The sequence below is a fragment of the Aquila chrysaetos genome, chromosome 10, assembly GCF_900496995.4.
Source record: "Aquila chrysaetos chrysaetos chromosome 10, bAquChr1.4, whole genome shotgun sequence".
NCBI lineage: Eukaryota > Metazoa > Chordata > Aves > Accipitriformes > Accipitridae > Aquila > Aquila chrysaetos.
Genome location: NC_044013.1, coordinates 11,030,953 through 11,048,161, shown reverse-complemented (window position 1 = coordinate 11,048,161; position 17,209 = coordinate 11,030,953).

Here is a 17,209-nt window from a genome sequence, read left to right as displayed (position 1 = left end):
CTGGTGGCAAGGGGGTAGCATCACTTCGTAGGCCACCTTCACACTTTCCCGACTTGTCCCCTTCCAGAGTTTTTCTGCTTGGCGCAGCTGCCCTGGCCCCGCGGGGCTGTGTTGGTGGGAAGGCATGCAGGTGCCAAAGCCCTTTGGTGCGGCTGCATGCCGGCAACATCAACAGCAGCAAGCACGTATGACCACCCTCCTGTACCCTGTTGTCCCCTGCCCACTGTCCCCTTGAAACACCGTCCCACTCTTGGCAAACACCCCGCCAGGCACTTGGGGAAACCTCAGCGCAGGGCTCCCACCGCTGCACTTGCCGCGCCGGGGTTACGGCTCTGCTCGGCAGCAGTGCGCGAGCCCAGCGGGCTCCCGGCTAGCCGTGCTAAATAAACAGAGCCACCGTGAGAAAAAGGCAGCCAGGAATAAATAGTCAAACAAAGTAATAAGCCGAAGGAATAAACAAAGCGGGGACGTGCCCAGGCACGACACAAGCCTCCGACGTAGCACTTCCAAGCCGGGCTCTGACCCAGCCCCGGTGCCCCGCGGGCGGTGGAGCCCGGCCCGCTGGCAGCGCCCTGGCCGGCTGCACCCCCCAAATTCCCCCTGGCTGCAGGGAACCCCTCTCCCCACCACACCGCATTCCTGGGGTGCCCAAGGATGAGGGTGCAAACGCCCTGGGAGAGGTGCCAGGCAGCGCCTGGCCTGCCCGGGATTTGCATCCGCTGCCCCGGCGCTCGGCTTGGGAGCGGATAAGCCCAGGCTTAGTTATTGCTTCGCCCGGGGCCGGCTCCCAGTTCTTAACCAGTTTTGCCGTAGCCCTTTCCCACACTAACTGGGGTCAAGGGAGCTGCGTGGCCTCCGTCCCCCCTCTCCCCTCCAGTCCTCGGGAGCTTTCATGGTTTAAAAAGTTTGCTGCAAAGCAGAAGGCGTGAGGGTGGGAAAGGGGCAGCCCAGCGGGCAGAGGTCTGCAGTCGGGGGGACTGGCAGGAGTTCCCAGGGGACGAGGTACTGCGGGGGGACCCGCCGGCAGGTGGCAAAGTTGGGGTGCAGACCCGCAGCTGTCCCCTTGGAGCCTGGATGAGGTTTGGGTGGTGGCGTGGGGGCGAACTGAGAACCTGCAAACTCAGTGCTTCCCTGGGAAAACCCACGGCACAGGGCCCTGCCGGCAGCGAGGGAGAGGGCAGTTCGAAGGACTCGGGGTGTAACATGCTGTCCCCATCACTGCAAACCTCCTTTAAAACTCTCCACAGGGCCCTGACACTTCACCTCCCTCCTTCTCCAGCTGGCATCCAGCGGTGCTCAGCTGGGGAACAAAAGAACACGGTTTAAAGTAGCCAGTTATTTTAAGAGCCTGCACTGGCAGTAACAGGCAAAAAATAGAAAGAAAAGCAGAGTAAGCGACAAAAGAGCATTCCCCGATACATACTTTCTCAGCAGTGCTTCCATGCATTCGGTGTAAAATCTGTTGCAGGCAAAAAAATTGAAATAAAAGGAAAACCGCTGCAAAGCACATCTGCAAAGTGGCACCTGGGTGTCCCGGCGGGGCAGGACACTGGCGACATGGTGCTGCCAGCAGCCAGGCACTCAGCCGACGGGGTTTTGCACGTAAACTTCTCATCTGCAGGTTTCTCTTGGCTTTTCCAGCCCAAAAGCGTGAGTACAAAACAAATCGCTGGCATGCCGTGCTCCGCTCCAGCAGCCAGGCAGACGGAGTTGTGGGGGCCCTAGCACAGCCTGGCTTGCCCCAGGAGCCAGCGACGGTGGAACTGTAGCTTTGACTTGGCCCTGACATCCTTTGTGTCCTCTGGCACAACTTTGCTGAGATTTCTAAGCAAGCCTTGTTTGATCTTTGCCTCCACATGTCTGGAGGAGCAGCCTGGCTTCTCCCTGGCCGTGGCGGGATGCTTTCCCATGCCGCTCGGCGGTGAGGCTCCGGGGACTCAGCTTGTTGCAAAGAGATCGGCAACGTAAGATTTATCACCTTGTGAGCGCTACATTCCTAAAAAGAGCCTGTCACGGCGCAGACCTCTCCACCGTGTGCTGGCTGGGATGTTGTACTGGCCGCCTTGGCTCCCCTGATGCGGGAAATGGCCCCCAAAGCTGGCAGCAGCATGGGCTTTTGCTAAAAGCATTTGTATACACCTTCATATTGGGGAAAACCCTGTGAGGAAGGGTAGAGGAATGCGGGATGCATTGCTTCAGTAGCCTCTGGGTGCCGGGGCTGGTTCGGCAGGCCCGTGGCTGGGTGACCCTGCCATGCCCCTGCCTGCCACCTCCGCGGGAGCCTGGTGGGACGGGGAGGAGCAGGGTGGTGAGGGAGGACCTGCCAGCCCCACACCAGCGTGGAGGAGAGGGCAGAGAGATGCACCTGGGACTGTGCTAAGCGCCTGGGCAATCTGAGTCCCAAAATGCCCCCGGGCTGAGAGCTGGTGGCTCTGGCGTAGGAGGGGACCTGCTGTCCTTTGGCAGGCGGCTGGATCCTGTCCCCTTGGCCACGGTGCAGAGTGGGGGAGGTTGCCACAGCTCAGCTGGCCCAGATCTGGGGGCCATGTGTAGTCCCCAAATCAGCTGCACTCCCTCAGAAAGCAGCAGCTCCTGACCCAGCCGGGTACTGCTTTGTCCCCTTCAACGGCTGCCCAGGATGCTGTGGCATATCCCTGAAGCCTGCAGGCCAGCTTGGTTTTTTTCCTCCTAACTGCTTACCAGCCCCCAAAACACCACAGAAAACACCCCCACCAAGCTGCTGGGATGCTATCAGGCTGGGCTGGCAGGAACATCCCTGCTCACCCCTTGCTGGGGTCCCAAATTGCCCCCACGTTGTGCCTGGCGCTGTCCTCAACTGCAGTGGGGATGGCAGCGTGTGGGATGGAGCCATGGGCAACGGGGACAGGAACTGGGGAGGGGACACTGACCCCAACCCTCTCCCCTGGCACCCACAGAGACTCCCGAATGATGCCCTGAAGGCAAAGGTGAGGCTGGAGGGGTGCTGGGCGCAGGCCCCAGGGCAAGCAGCACCCACTCACAGTGTTTGGGGCAGGGACCCCCGGGGTGCCAGGGTCCCTCAGCCAGGGGCTCGGCAGGTGCAGCTGCGGGTGCCCCACATCCCCCCTCGGTTCCTGGCCTCCAGCAGAGCATTCGGGGGGAGGTCAAGCATTTTCTTCTTTCTCTCCTCCCTCCCTTTCCAAGATGAAGAATTTAATTTTAGTTTTTACAGCTCCTCCTAGGTGGATAAATCCCTTCCTGGCGAGTCCAAGCCCTGGAAAATCTTGTGAATCTAACGCTGGCCCTTCTGGCAGTCACTGCAGCAATTCCTGTTTCTCTCCAGCCGCACTCTGTAAAGTTTTATAGTTTCCTGGTTGTAGCTGCAAGGCCCCAGCCGTGCCGAGGAGGGTGGTGGGGGGAGAGCCCAGCACTCGGGAAACTCGAGGCCAGGGAGGCGAAGCGGGGAGCCGCGGCCAGGTGGGACATGCCGGGGAGCTGGGGAGCCGCCAGGTCCCTCCACGGGCTCCTCCGGGCAGGGATGTCCTGCGCACAGGGTGCCGTGGTCCTGCACGTGGGGACTCGGTCCATCACGGCCATCGTTCCATCCCCGGGGGGGGCGGATCTGGGCCAGCTCTGCCTGCGTGCTGTGGGGCTGTGGTGGGGAGATGCCATCCGTCACCCGGCGTGGGGCACGTGGCTGGGGAGCGGGCAGAGCCGCCGGCGTCGCAGCCCTGCTGGGTGCGAGTGGGGCCCCACGGTGAGACTCGGCGCTCCTCCGAGACTGCTCCCTAATGAAAATCAGCTTTATATCTGCTTTATATCAGCTCAGCGCTGCTCCGGCCCCAGGGGAGATAAAGAATGTGGACAGCAAGCAGTGCCATGGCACCACCCATCACCTTGCTCATCCCCATCGGCCACGTGCGTGTCCCCAGCGAGGTAACGTGGCACCTTTGTAGGTGGGAAAGCAAGGCATGGAGGTGCTCTGGTTGAGACCAGCTTCATCCTAGAGTGGGACATGGTAATTCGCTGGCCAAGCGATGGGGGACCCCTCTCTGCTCACCCCCTGTGCCTCTGGCTTTGCAGTGGCGGCAGTGCTCCCCACAATGATCCGTTCCCCCGGGAGCCGTGGGCACCCGTGCACGGGGCGCATGAAGCACCACATCACCAAATCTCTTGATTTTCTTTCTGAGCCTTACCTATATTTGGCAACTTCTGATAGAAAATTTGGCCCTTGGTGAGGTCAGGAGTGAGAGGATGGGTCTGGTGGCTGTGGGAGGCAGCGAGAAGCCCCTGCTAAATGCCCTGTTGTGGCTAAAAATCCTGGCTGATCTTAGACTGTATTAGGGAAGCCGTGAGAGAGACAAGTGCCAATATTGTAATGCCATCAGCTCCGTTAATGCTTATGCTCTGCCTTTGAACGCCAAAGTCACTGTGCTCGGCTCTGGCTGCTCCATCGCCGAAAGAATACTGTAAAAATAGCCCGGAGAGGCAGGGAGCGTGATGGGCAGGAAGGTGATTTCTGAAGTAAAAGAGAGAGGATTAGAGCAGAGAGGAATGAAAGGGATGTGACAGCGGTACGCAGCCCCCCGTACCGGCCCAGCGCCCTGCCACTGGGTCTCATGGGGCTGCGAGGATTCACAGGAGTCAGGAGATTGCAACTGAGAGGAGGACAGCCGGGTGGGAAACAGCGTTTCTGCTGTTGACGCCACACTGGGGCTTTCCCGTGTCTTCCCTGTCACCCAGCAGCTGGGGACCAGGGGGTGTCTGTGGATGCCGGGCCACCCATGGGTGCTGGAGTGGGCTGCAGCGCAAGGGGGACCCGGGGATGGGGATGCTCTTGGGTGAGCACCACGTGGGGAAATCTCTCCTCGTCTTCCTGCAGCAGCCAGGCTGGGCTTGTCCCCTCCGCCAGTGCCGTGTCACTGAGGGACCTCACGGGTCACCGAGCAGCAGAGAGACCCGTCTCACCCTTTGCGTCCTTCCCAGAAACAAGGGGCCAGGGGGGAGGCAGAGAGGGGGGCCGTAAACTCTGCATTACTACTAATTAAGCACTTGGCTGTCACCGAGGCTTCCCAACACGCCTCTTTCTCTGACACTTTTACTGTTTGGGGAAATGGCGTCTCGGGCCTTTGATGAACTCGCTATGAAGTTGAAAGGAACTCGTGGCGCAGTGCCAGGGCCCATCGCAATTGTCTCGCAGGCTGGGGATGGGAAATGACCCATTTATAAAAAGTGAGGTGATAAATTAGACCTGGGAAACGGGAACCACAGACTCTGCGGAAAAAAGGCAGGATGGGCCGGACCGGCCGCCCCTGCCTGCCCCCAGCCCCGGCGGGCGCAGGTACAGCTGGGCTGGGGTGAACCCAGGAGGGGCAAACCTCGTCCTGCCAGCGATGCCAGCCCGGCACCTGGTCCCTGCTGCGGTGCGGGCGTGAGCTGGTGGGGAAGGTGGCAGGCACTGGGCAGAGCACCGTGCAGAGGACGACTCCAGTGGGGTTATTTGTAAGAGGGTGTTTTTGGGGTGAAGCAGATTCAAAAGCTGGGAATCCAGGGCAGGGGCAAGGAGGAGGAAAATGTCCCGCTTTCAGGAGGAGCAGCCACAATCTGTGTCCCGCCATGAAGCCAGCTCGTAGCTGGGGCTGCGGCACAGCCCCACATTCTTTGCCTGGGGAACACGCGGCCAAAGGGGCTATCGGAGCTCCCCTGTGCATTGCTCAAAGTGCCACCAGGTCACAGGGGCTAGCTGGGGTGCGGGTGACAGTGAGCGCGGCCATGCATCCCTGCTGTCCCTGCGTGGGGACCCCACGCACCCCTCCAGCACAGACCCTCCTGTTACAGGGGGCCAAGTCCATCCCTTGGGTCGGGGTGGGCCATGGGGCCCAGCTCCTGCTGGGGTGCAGAGAACCTACAAATTCATTTCATGCAACGCGAGCCAGGGCTGTGGGGGATTCCCAGGATCCCCACGTCCTGAGCAAGTGAAGGTGTGACCACACTGATGCCCGAGCTCAGGAGCCCGCAGCTACACCACCAGCTGCCTTCGAGGTGCGTCCTGTCCCCGGCGTCCACCCCTTGTCCTACCTCCGTCTTGGCCGTGGGCCACAGCTCAGCTCCGGGGTGGAAAAGCAGCCGAGGGGCTACACTGCAGGATCGCTCCAGGTTAGCTCAGGGCAGCTCCCAGGAAGGTGGCCAGTTCCCCACGGCTCCCGTGCCCGACCCCAGGCAGTTGGGGCTGCAGGATGGCAACAGCAGCAGCCATGCCTGTCCCTGTCCCCATCCCTGTCACTGTCCCCCAGGCTGGGGTGATGCCGGGGGATTCTCCCCTCCTCAGGGCTGGCTCCAGCACCCAGCGTGGGGCAGGGGGACACCAGCTCTCTTCTTGCAGCAGCTGGTTGCAGTGGGATCTCTAGGACTGGCAAGACTGCAGGGCAACAGCACTGCAGGAAGGCTAATGACTGCCAATTAGCGCTCGTCAGCCCTGGCTGGTGGCTGGCAGGCCTGATGCAGCAGGTGATGGGCTTTGCCGCGCAGCTGGAGGGAGAGGCTCTGGATTTCACACATCCGCACACAATGCAGCTGCCTGTTAGCTGGCCTTCGTATGTGTAAGAGGCTCAACCTTGCACAGAAGCAGCAGCGGCCGCACGGGGCTTGGGCTGCTGCCGAGAGGCTGAGCAGGGTGGTTTTGTCAGGGCTGCAAAACCCCGGGGCCCAGAGATGCTGTTTCTCATCCTTCCTTGGGCTTTGCCTCCCACCACAGCACAGGCACCTGCCGGGATCTCGCCCCTTCCCCGGGGTGACACAGGAACAGCCCTCGGCATTGCCCTGTCCTTGGCGGAGCGCATCCCTGCACATCTCCGGGAAAGGAGCTGGGGGAGATGCCTCTGCCTGCGGCCAGCTCCCGAGCCAGGCGGGAGGGCTGGGGGTCCCTGCTGCCGGACCCCAAGGGCTCTGCAGGGCAGCCTGCTTGGGCCTTTCCCTCCATAGGAGACAGCACCTGTATCCCATCCTCTATATCCCTCAAAACCCCTCCATCTGCCTTTTAGGCCTGTCCCCCATGCCCCTGCTCTTTGCCCCACATTTTCACAGCCACTCTACTGCAACATCCCCAATACATTGAGCCTTAATTCTTTCTAACACTATATATGTGTGTGTGTGTGTGTGTGTGTGTGAGAGAGAGAGAGAGTATACGTATACATATATATTCATCTTATCCTCCCTGCATTGTGTTTCTCATTAATTATTCACATCTCATGAAATAGGAATGAAAGAGATTGCATGATGCTGGCCGGAGTCTTGCAGGAGGGAAATCGGCCCAAAGATTTCCCGCAGCCACTGCTGGGCTCGGGCACAAAACCCTTTGCCCTGGGGCACAGGGTGCCTGGTGTCAGGGTCCCCTGCTGAGGATAACAGCACCCGGGGAAAGGGACCATGACCGGAGGGAGGCTGTGGGGAGCCCCTCGGCCGCGTGGGCTGGGGGACGGAAAGCTCTCCCAGACCCTGGTGAGTTCCTGCCGCAGTGTGAGACCCGCTCCAGCCGCCGGCCGCTGCGTTTCGTTACGTGTTTTTGACTGAAAGAAATCCCTTCCCCACGGAGGTACGTGCTGACTGCGATGGAGTCACATCCTAACCTTGCCTGCGATAGACTAAATAGACAGGGGCCTGCCTCAGCCTCCCACTCAAAGGCAGTTTCCTATATTCCTGAGCCTTCTCCAATTTTTCCACGTCCTTTCTCGAGCCAGCGTGCAGTGTCTGCTCCTGGTCTCACCCACCGTATACAAAGCCGGACACATCCTTCTCTTCCCCACCTTTTCTCCTTGGGCATGTACGCCCCGGCCAGCGCATGGGAGCTGTGCCCTGGGGTCACTGCCCCGCACAGATGGGAACCGCTGCTCCCGCTCCACCCAAATAACACTTGCTTTTTAAAATAGCTCTTTTTTTTTCCTCTCCTCTCCCTTATTATTTAAAAATCTGCTGCATATACTTGATCTCTTCCATTTTTAAGAGGTTATCAGGAAGAGAGTGCTGAAGCAGGTCTCTCTTTGTGCCCTTTTAGCCTCTCGCCACACCTCCCCGTGCCCATCACGTTCACCCTCCGCTCCTCCACGTGCTGGCAGAGCTGTGTTGATTTAAGCAGTGATACTGCAATATTTCCACTGCTTTGCTCCATATTCTCTGCCCATTGTAATCTTTTCTTTGCTCTTTTGACCATCAGCATATATTGAATAAGAGCTCTTAATTGAGCTGTCTGCATTGACATGTTGGGCTTGTACTTAGTGGCTATAATTAATTTAGGACAATATATGTGAATTATCTTGATTAGTCTATCCAAGATGCATCATCTTGCACAGGCCCATGGTGAATGTCATATATCTTCGCGCAATCCTTTCCCACAGCAGTGGAGTCCTTCAGCCTTAACTAACCTAAATACGTCACGTTTTTGCTAACATGCTGCCTTCTCCACATCATTAATGAGCATAATAAACCACACCGATGCTAACGCTCAGCAGCCCGCCCGGCCCTTCGCTAACCTCCTGCCACAGGGAGTAGTGACTCTGTTCCCACAGACTGGAGGTAGAAACCAGGACCTGGCGAGGTGGAAGTGTCCGGATGCCCAGACAGATGCTGGGATGGGGGTGGCTTTGTGTGGTGGATGCTGCCAAGGGCTTTCCGACCCCTCCGTTGGGTTGGCCAACCAAGAAACCAGCCCGAGAAAGGTCCAGCCAGGTCTCCTCCGTGGACTGTGCTATGGGCAGCACATGGACCTTGAGGTGCATGGCCATGTTTGCATTTCTTTAGTGTCTTTTTCTGGGGGGGGGGGGGGGGTGTCTCTGTTGGCTTTCCATGAGCGAGGAAATGCGATGGTGCATCTGCTCAGCCCTGCGCCTGTCGACTCCCCCGCTCCCTTTGCCTCTCCACAGCCACATTTTGGCCATGTCCTTCCGCACCTACTGCTTGCCCCCTGCAGAAAGCCCTTCCCGGGGCTCTCCTGGAAGTGCTCAGTGATGTCGGAGCCTGTTTTCAGGCATGGCAGGCACTCCCCCACTCCCGCGGGAATGCTGGCGTGCCTCCGGAGCCGCCACTGGTAGGACGGGTTATGCTTATGGGGACGTGTAGTGGCTCGACCTGGAGAAGGGCTGGTGCTGGCTCCGGGGCAGGCCCTTTTTTAGAAGCGGTGCGCATCACCGCCGAGACCTCCTTTGATAGTTGTACTACAAACAAACACGCAAACAAACCAACCAACCTTTCAGATATCACCCGGGCAGAAAAATACAATTACAGGGCTCAGGTTTCCAGCATCAACCTCACCCTGGTGCTTTGGAGAGCCCTGAAACCAGCAACTGCTTAACTCTGCATCCATTTGCAGGTCTCCGAATTTGCCAAGTGCCGCGGAGGTATTTACCCAGTGCAACAGCGCACCGAGATGGAGGAAACTCACCGGCCCCGGCTGTGCCTGATCTCAAGGCAGCGGGGAGATGCAGCACACAAACCTCGGCATGCCGGCAGCCTGACCTTGCCCAAACAACCGCATGCTGCAGGATCCTGTTTGGGACAGACGGAGCAAGACGGGAGAGATGTTTAGGCTAAGTCCTCGGTATTTAACCATCGGAATTTAACCCCGCTGGTTCTGATTATGGCTCAAGAAGTTCAGTTTCCATCCCAGACCACCGGTTTTGCCCACTTAAGAGCAGTCGGTATCACCTCTGACCCCCCGGCAAGCTTTATTGCTGCAGCCCGTGAGGAAGCAGCCGCATCGACTGCCTCGTAAACCCCAGGGCCGTGGAGGGCTGGTCCCGGCAAATAAAACCCTCGCAGATGCCCTCAGCTCCCGCGTGCTCCCTGGGGTCCCCCAGGGCCACCCAGCATCACCGGCCCCATCGCAGGATCCCCTGCGGGTGCATGGGAGAGGGGAAGGGCCAGGGGCAGCCAGAGTGATGCCACTCTGTGGTGTGATGCCTGGTCCCCGCAGGGACAGGGTGTCCCCACTCCCACGGGGACCCCCCTCACTGGCACAGGGCTGGGGTGGCATTTCCTCGCAGCAGCTTCAGTTCAGCCACGAGTTGGTGCGGTGTCATTCCCCGCCCCACGAGCGCTTTGATTGCAGCCGTGAGCAAGCTTTCCTACGTTTCTTATGCGATTGCTGCATGGGGGACGTCGCGGTCCTCTTCCTCCTCTCCCTGGCCCTTGGTTGAATTACTGACACCCAACAGAGATGGGAGGGGAGCTAACCTGAATTAGCACACCCCTTCCCCACTTTGTGGGTTGCCCACCTCCTGGCCTTGCTTGCAGCCTTGCCAGGGGCATGCGGGTGATAGAGGGGAGCAGCCCCATTCCATCGTGTCTCTGTCCCCACTGCCTGCTGGGCTGGCGACCAGGAAGGTGGCCCCAAGTGGTCCCCATCCCTACCAGGCTCTCACCTCCTCATCTTGAGCCCACTCACTTGCTCGCCACCATCCCAGCTCCTTCTCTCCTTGGAGCCTCTCCCAGGCATGAGTGGTCCCAGGGGCTGCCCCCACTCACCCAGGCTCTCGGCTCCACAGCCTGTCCCGGGGTGCCTGGTGTGGGGATTTCTCCTGTTGGCCTGGGACTTCCCCGAGGACACCATGCCCGGTGCCCACCCCGCTCCCAGCACAAGAACCGGCATGAGCCTCCCTAGCATCCCCTCTGCTGGCACCTCCTCCTCTGCACCCAGATGTTCCCAGCTGCGTCTGCTCCTCCTGCCATGGTCTGGGGTTCAGGGACCAGCACTGGTGACACCTTGGCTCCCGTGTCCCTTGCCCTGGCTGCAATGCTGCTAGGGATCCTCCTCCAGACAAGCTGAAGGAAAACCTCTGGGAGCTTTCCCATTTCTGTATGGTGAGCCAAGGCTCGGGATTTGTTTTGGAAACTCTCCCAGGGGAGGCTTTTTGGCTTGAATTTTTTTTTTTTTCCCTTAGAAGTATGAGGTGTGCCCAGTTTGGGGTCCCTGGCCCTGCCTGGGGTGGCTTTGGGTTTCTCCCAGGATGGTAAGCGAAGCACATGGGGACAAAACCGCATGTCCAGGCTGGCTTGCAGGTCCCCTCCAAGGTGACACGGTGCCATACGTGGCCAGCATCCTCCAGGAGAGCCAAAACCCACATTGCTAACAGGCACGGCAAGCAAATGCATGGGCATTTAAACTAAGAAAAGTTAGCCTTCCAGGTTTCCCCATGCCTCATAAAGCACCACAAAAAGGGCACCCACCCACGGTTCCCCCTTTCCAGGCTGTCCCTGGAGATGGTGCCCAGTGCCAAACCACCGTGTGCTCACCAGGACCCAATGCTGCCCTAAATAGGGTGTGAGAGCCCCGACCTGCTACAGCGGCCATCCCCACCTCGCTGAGGCAAGGAAGCTGCATCTCTCCCCGCATGAGAGCCAGAGGATGGAGGCACCCTGGGGTGCTCGGGGAAGGAGGCAGACCCGGTGGCTGGTACCCAAAGGGGCTCAAGGCCTCAAAGCCCCCTCAGGATGCTGTTGGTGCCAGGGCTGCATCCTCCATCCTCATCTCGCGGCTTGCTAGGAGGAAGGCTGTTTTGGCAGGAGGGACAGGAAGGGTGTCTTTTCAGGGGAGAAAAGGGACAATTTAGGCTGATCTGGAGGCCCCCACCTCCAAAGCATTGCATGCATGCAACAGGGATGCATGGGGGCACAGCTGGCCCCAGGGATGCTCTCCCCAGGGATACAACACTGATGCTGACACTCAAGACACTTCAAACGGTACCGGCCAAAGCCCCCGAGAGCAGACTGCCGGCAGAGCTGCTGGCGCCGTCCCCAGACGGGCTCCTCGGGTCCGAGGAGGGCTGCGAGCGCTTGCCTCTCTATTTACATTACCAGGAATGCAAAAAACAGGGGGGCGCAGGCTGGGGGGGGGGGGTATTGGCTGATTGTTCCCAGGATCCCCTTGTCAGAAACCCTCCCTGCTCCGTTAGTGTCTCTTGATATATGGCTTGCATTAGGGGATGAAAGTGAGGCATAGCTTGGGGTTTTGGCACGACAAACCCCATTAAACTCTCTCTGGGAAAATGAGTCCAAAAAGCATTTCGGGGGGTTGAGTCACTAACAGAGTTGTGAGCGGCATTTACCCACACCTCCGCCAGCCCGGCCCGAAAACCCAGCCAGGGCAGGCAAGAGGAGGGTGCTGTGGGGTGCTGGGTGCTAGCAAGCAGTTACAGCACCCTGCTTCACCTGCCAGCCCCTAGCACCCATCATCCTGCTGGGGACCTGGGAGCGCTGCCAGAGGGAGGGCAGCTGTCCCCAGCCCTCCCCGGGGGTGTTGGTCCTGAATCCAGGCACCCCTCTGCCGCCTGGAAATTTGGGACTGGGTGGAGGGGTCACAGGTTTGGGAGTCTTCGCTGCTCTCCCAAAGCTGTTTTTGGGGAGGGGATGGGGACAGGACCCTTCCCTCCCACGGCAGCCCGACCTGGGGGTCACCCCACGCCCTCCTCCCTGGGGCGCTCGATGGGCAGCGGGATGCACCCTCCCAGCACCGCACATCCCTGGCTGCTTTTCATTTCCCCGGGGACAGCAGGGCAAACCGGGGGGGAACCAGCTCAGCCCCACTCCCTCACAGGGGCCCCGCTTCGCAGTGCCGGGGGCCTCGGTCCTCTGCTGCTCGGAGGTCAGGTGGAGCAGGAGCGAGCCATGCTGGAGCTCTTATGGCCTGAGCTGCTGGGTGAATCCTCTTCTCCCTCCCTGGCAGCCAGGGAATCAAAGCCAGGCAGGGAGGAGGGAGGGTCAGCACAGCCCTGAACCCCCCAGCCCCTTTGCCTGTCGTTCCCAGCCCGGGGAAGTCCAGGCAGCACAGCCACCTGCCTGCACCTCCCGGCCCCGCAAAGGCCACTCTGCAGGTGATCCCCTCCAGGGCGAGGGGAGGGGGCTGCCGAAAACTTTCCATCAGCCGGTGAGGGAGCAGGAAAATCCCCGCAGAGGCTAAGGCAGGAGTCAAAGCAGCAGCGGGGACGGCTGAGTACAGGGGAAAGGAAAATTTCTCCCCACCTGGAGAAGGCAATCCCCTCCAAAGCCAGCCCCGCTGCCTCCTGGGGCAAACACAGCTCCCCTCGCCCTCCCCAGCCATGCTGGGGTTGCTTCTCTCCATGATGAGAAGCCACATGAATCCTTAAGCGCCAGTTGTGCAACAGCTAGAACATGCCTGACCACAGATGCCAAGAGCAACGCAATAGGAGGGGTGGGAAGAGGGGTAGTGAGGACCTCGTTTGCCCCCCGCCCCCGCCATCCCCTCGCTGTGCTGCGCTCGCCCCTGGTTTCCCTATGAAGGGACCAGGAATTTGCTGAGGACTGGGGGTGGTGGGCAAAGGCAGAGCAGGGCAGGAGGCAGAGCACCAGCCGTTGTGGTGAGCATCACGAAAACCTCTGGCTGCTGCCTGCGTTGGGCTCCCAAGGTCCCTTCCCAAGCGAAAGGGTGGGGATCCCAGCCCCCCAGCACCTCCCACACTCCACAGGTCCGGGGACAGCATTCAGGACAGACAGTGCAAAGGCACCTGGGGGCTACAAGTGACACTGGGGTCACCATCCTGCGGGACACGAAACCCCGGCTTCCCTGGCCTGCCATCCCTGCCCGGTGCCGGTGCCCGAGGCACCCTCCGCATCCCCCGGCAGGGTGACGCCGCACGGGTGCCCATGGCACGCTCTGCCCGGGCCCTGGAGGGGAGGGGGCAGCCGTCAGAAATGAGAAGTGAGGCCCTGGAAGATGTCCAGCTCTCTTTTAATTAACCTGAACAAGCCAGAGCTTAAGTTTCCGAGCCAAGCTGAAGTCTCCCTGTTAGGAAAAGCCTGCAGTACCTGGCAGTAATTTAATAACTCTCATTTTGAGCTCTCTAATAGCAGCGCTGTGGAACGGCTCCAAACCCGCTGGTCTCCCTGCCTTTCCGCAATCAAGTTACCTTTATTGCTTTATAGCAATATTAACAGAGATACTAGTGTTAATGCCTCACCTCAAACTCAGTTGGCAGGGGCCTGGCACGGCCAAGAGGAAACCCGGCGGCGCGTGGTGGGGCCAGGCCGGCTGGCTCCCGGCACGCACCCCAGCACCCAGCCCTCAGCCCGGTGAACACGCCGCTGTGCTCCAGCCCCCAGTGTGGAGCACGTGGCGGGGCGACCTGTCACCCCCGGGACGGGGACCGGCTCAGCGGTACCCCGGGATGCCCATCCTCGGGAACGTCCAGCCAAGTGGTACGTGCCATCACTCTGGGATCCAGCCCTTTTTGGGGACATGCTTGCGTTGCTGCAGAGGTACAAGATCCAGCCCTTTCCCGGCCACCGCAGGAGCTGCCGGGATCCATGGGGAATGTGGCACCAGCCCCCCAGCTCCAGCAGGCTCATCCCCTGCAGCGTGGCAGGAGCTCAGGTATCCTGCGTGGCAGGGGCTGCCTGCCCGCCCCTCAGCCCTCGCAGGGCTGCAATTAGCTTCATTGCACTAACCTAGAGGAGGGCTCCATGGCTTGAGGTGCTTTGGAAATCCTCCTCCTCCAGGGAGGGCAGCATGCCTTTCACCTTTCAAACCCTCAAGCAGGAGAGGGACAGGAGGACTAGGTAGGAGACAAGTCTCTGCTTCCAGCCCAAACCTTGCTGCTCTGCAGGGAAACTCCCCATCAGACAGCTGGGGGCATGTGAGCTGTTTATAGGACCCCCCCACCCCTCCATCACTCACAGGTGTCCCTCCGTGGGGGCTTTCCCTGGCTTCTGTCTCCCCCAGCTGAAGCCTGTCACCCAGTGAATGATGCTTTAGAGGGTTCCCCCCGGCACCCCCAGCTCTGTTGCAGGTTTGCGATTCGACCTGCGTGCTCTGAGAGCGCGTTTGGAGGGCGTGCTTCCTCCTCGCTGGCTGGGCATCGCAAGGAAAGCTTGTCCTAAAACACAGCCCTGCCCGGGGGTACCGCATAGGCACAAGGCGGGGGGGTCATCCTGCCCTCCCAGGTCTCCCCTGGCATGGGGGGGAGATGCTCGCTAGCCTGGGTGGCAAGGGGCAGGTTTTTCACCGCTGCCATGAGCACCAGGCTGCAGCGAGGAGGAGGAAGGGCCGAGGAAGCAGCTGGTGCACGGCATCTCGGCTCTCCAAACCCCCGTGGTGCCGCGAGCGGAGCGGGGTGCTGGTGCTGGGAGGGCACGCGTGCCCCGGCCCCGCTGCGGCGGTGGCAGCACCTCGTCCTCAGGGAGAGTGGGCTCGTGTAAAAGCTCCCGGCTGTGGCTGGCCGCCGGCATGGGAGCTGACAAAGCAGCGCTGTTCCAGTTTATGGGATTGGAAACAGCTGCCTGTGGGACACAGACAACCTGACATGGCGGGGACAGGGCGGGCTGCCTGGGGGGACGGGCTGATGCAGAGCATGCCGTGCCGGGGGTCACCCAAACCCTCCTGGTACCCACTGGTTTTGGCTGGGAGCCGGGCCGGGGAAGAAGAAGCTCCCAGGACCGGCTGTGGTCTCCTTGCGCATCTCCCATCTTGGGTGGGAGGTTTCTCCCCAAGCAGGGGGAGCGGAGCCGAGTGTCAGTCTGCGCGCGAAGCCGCTGCTAATACCTTCTTTGCTATTTTTAGCTCAGAAGCCTCGTGCTGTTGGTTTCAGCGTATTTTTTTTTCCTCCCAGTAAATTCCAAATCTTTTCCCTCTTTCACCTTCTATTCCGGGATGCTGCCTGCACCATTCGGCTTTGATCTGCACTGATGCCAAGTGTGTTTTGAAACTCTAAGTATAGCACATCCCTTGAATTTCTCTTATCTAGCAAAGCAGTAATATCCTCAAAGAGCTACAGCAGGCTGGTTAAAAACCTGACATTGCACGGCTCAGTCCACACCGGCTACTCCTCAGCCTGGTTCCTGGGCATCCTCCCCTCCAGAGCGCTCTGTGGGCTGTGACCTGGGCTGCGCTTTGCTGCCGGTGTCTCGAAGTTGCTGTCAATCTTATTTTACAGCTCAGAGACTGAAAAGGGCAGCTAGGAGCAAAGAGGGCAAATATTTCCTCCCCCCCACCCCCCACCCCCCAGATGCCTGAATGCAGCCTCTAATTTTGCATCTGTAAAATGATTGCAGATAAAAATAATAGTATTTAGGACTTGAAAATAACTGATTTTCCAATGTAGGCAGGTAACCAGACGGCCAAACGCAGTCGTTTGTGACTCACGGCGGATTGCAAGGGCAAAGATCTGAAGGCTGCTCTTAAATCCGTCCCCAAAATGTCTAGTGCTTCGTACACAAATACTGTAACAAATTAATGTCAGATGCTACCCTTGGTATAATTAGACACGATTTAGAGTGGTAGAGCCAGCAAATTGCTACAATTTATGTGAAGCCCCCTACCCAGAAGTCTGCACCCACTGCTGCTTCATCACCACTGAAAATTCATTCTTTGGCTGGAGGCTGCCCAGGGCAAGCAGCCCCCAAATCAGCTCAGTCCTTTAGGTCACTCTGCCGGGGGAAAACTGGGTGCTTTCCACCGCTCGGTGCCAAATCTGGTCCCTGGATGGGGTATCGATGTCAGGTCCTTAGGATGCCCTTTGGGGTGCGGTGTATCAGTGGGAACCAGCAGTGCTGATAAACTCTACATAACCCATGAAAGACATGTGCAGCATCCAGAGCCGGAGTGCTAGGAAGCACCAGTCTTGTTAGTAAATCTTTTTCCTCCTTTCCTCAACACACAGCATGAATTAAAAAAAAGGCAAAAAAAAAAAAAAAAAAAAAAAAAAGCAAAGCCCTCATTCCCTAGTTCTCATTAAGAGATAAAACCGATCTGGCCTAACTAAGCCAAGCTCTGGCAGCAGCGGGCGCGTGAGCGGTGCGGGTCTGCTCCAAAGTGGAACCAGCTCCCAGCCCCACGCTTCAGGAAACATCTCATCCAGCGAACCTCGTATTTTTCCCACAAACTCCCCTCGAGCTGTAAAGCACATCTGGATAATTTTAGGCAGAAAGGGATTTTCCCAGAAAGTTGGAGGGGGAGGGTGGGGGAGGCGAGGGGCTGGTTATATTTGGAAACGTCTTTTAAGCATGGAGACCCCGTCGTGGCTGCAGCATCGTGGGGTGATGCTAAGCGGTGTGGCGTGGCAGTGAGGACGGCTGTTGCACCGGCATGGAGAAATGTCTCTGGCAGCAATTTGTGACCATGGGTGGGTTTTGCTCCCTGCAGCTGAATTTTGGGGTGTGCTGCTGCCTGTCCTCCCTCAGCTGCCCCGGGATGAAGTGGGGACCTGGTGAAATCCTCCGGAGATTTGGT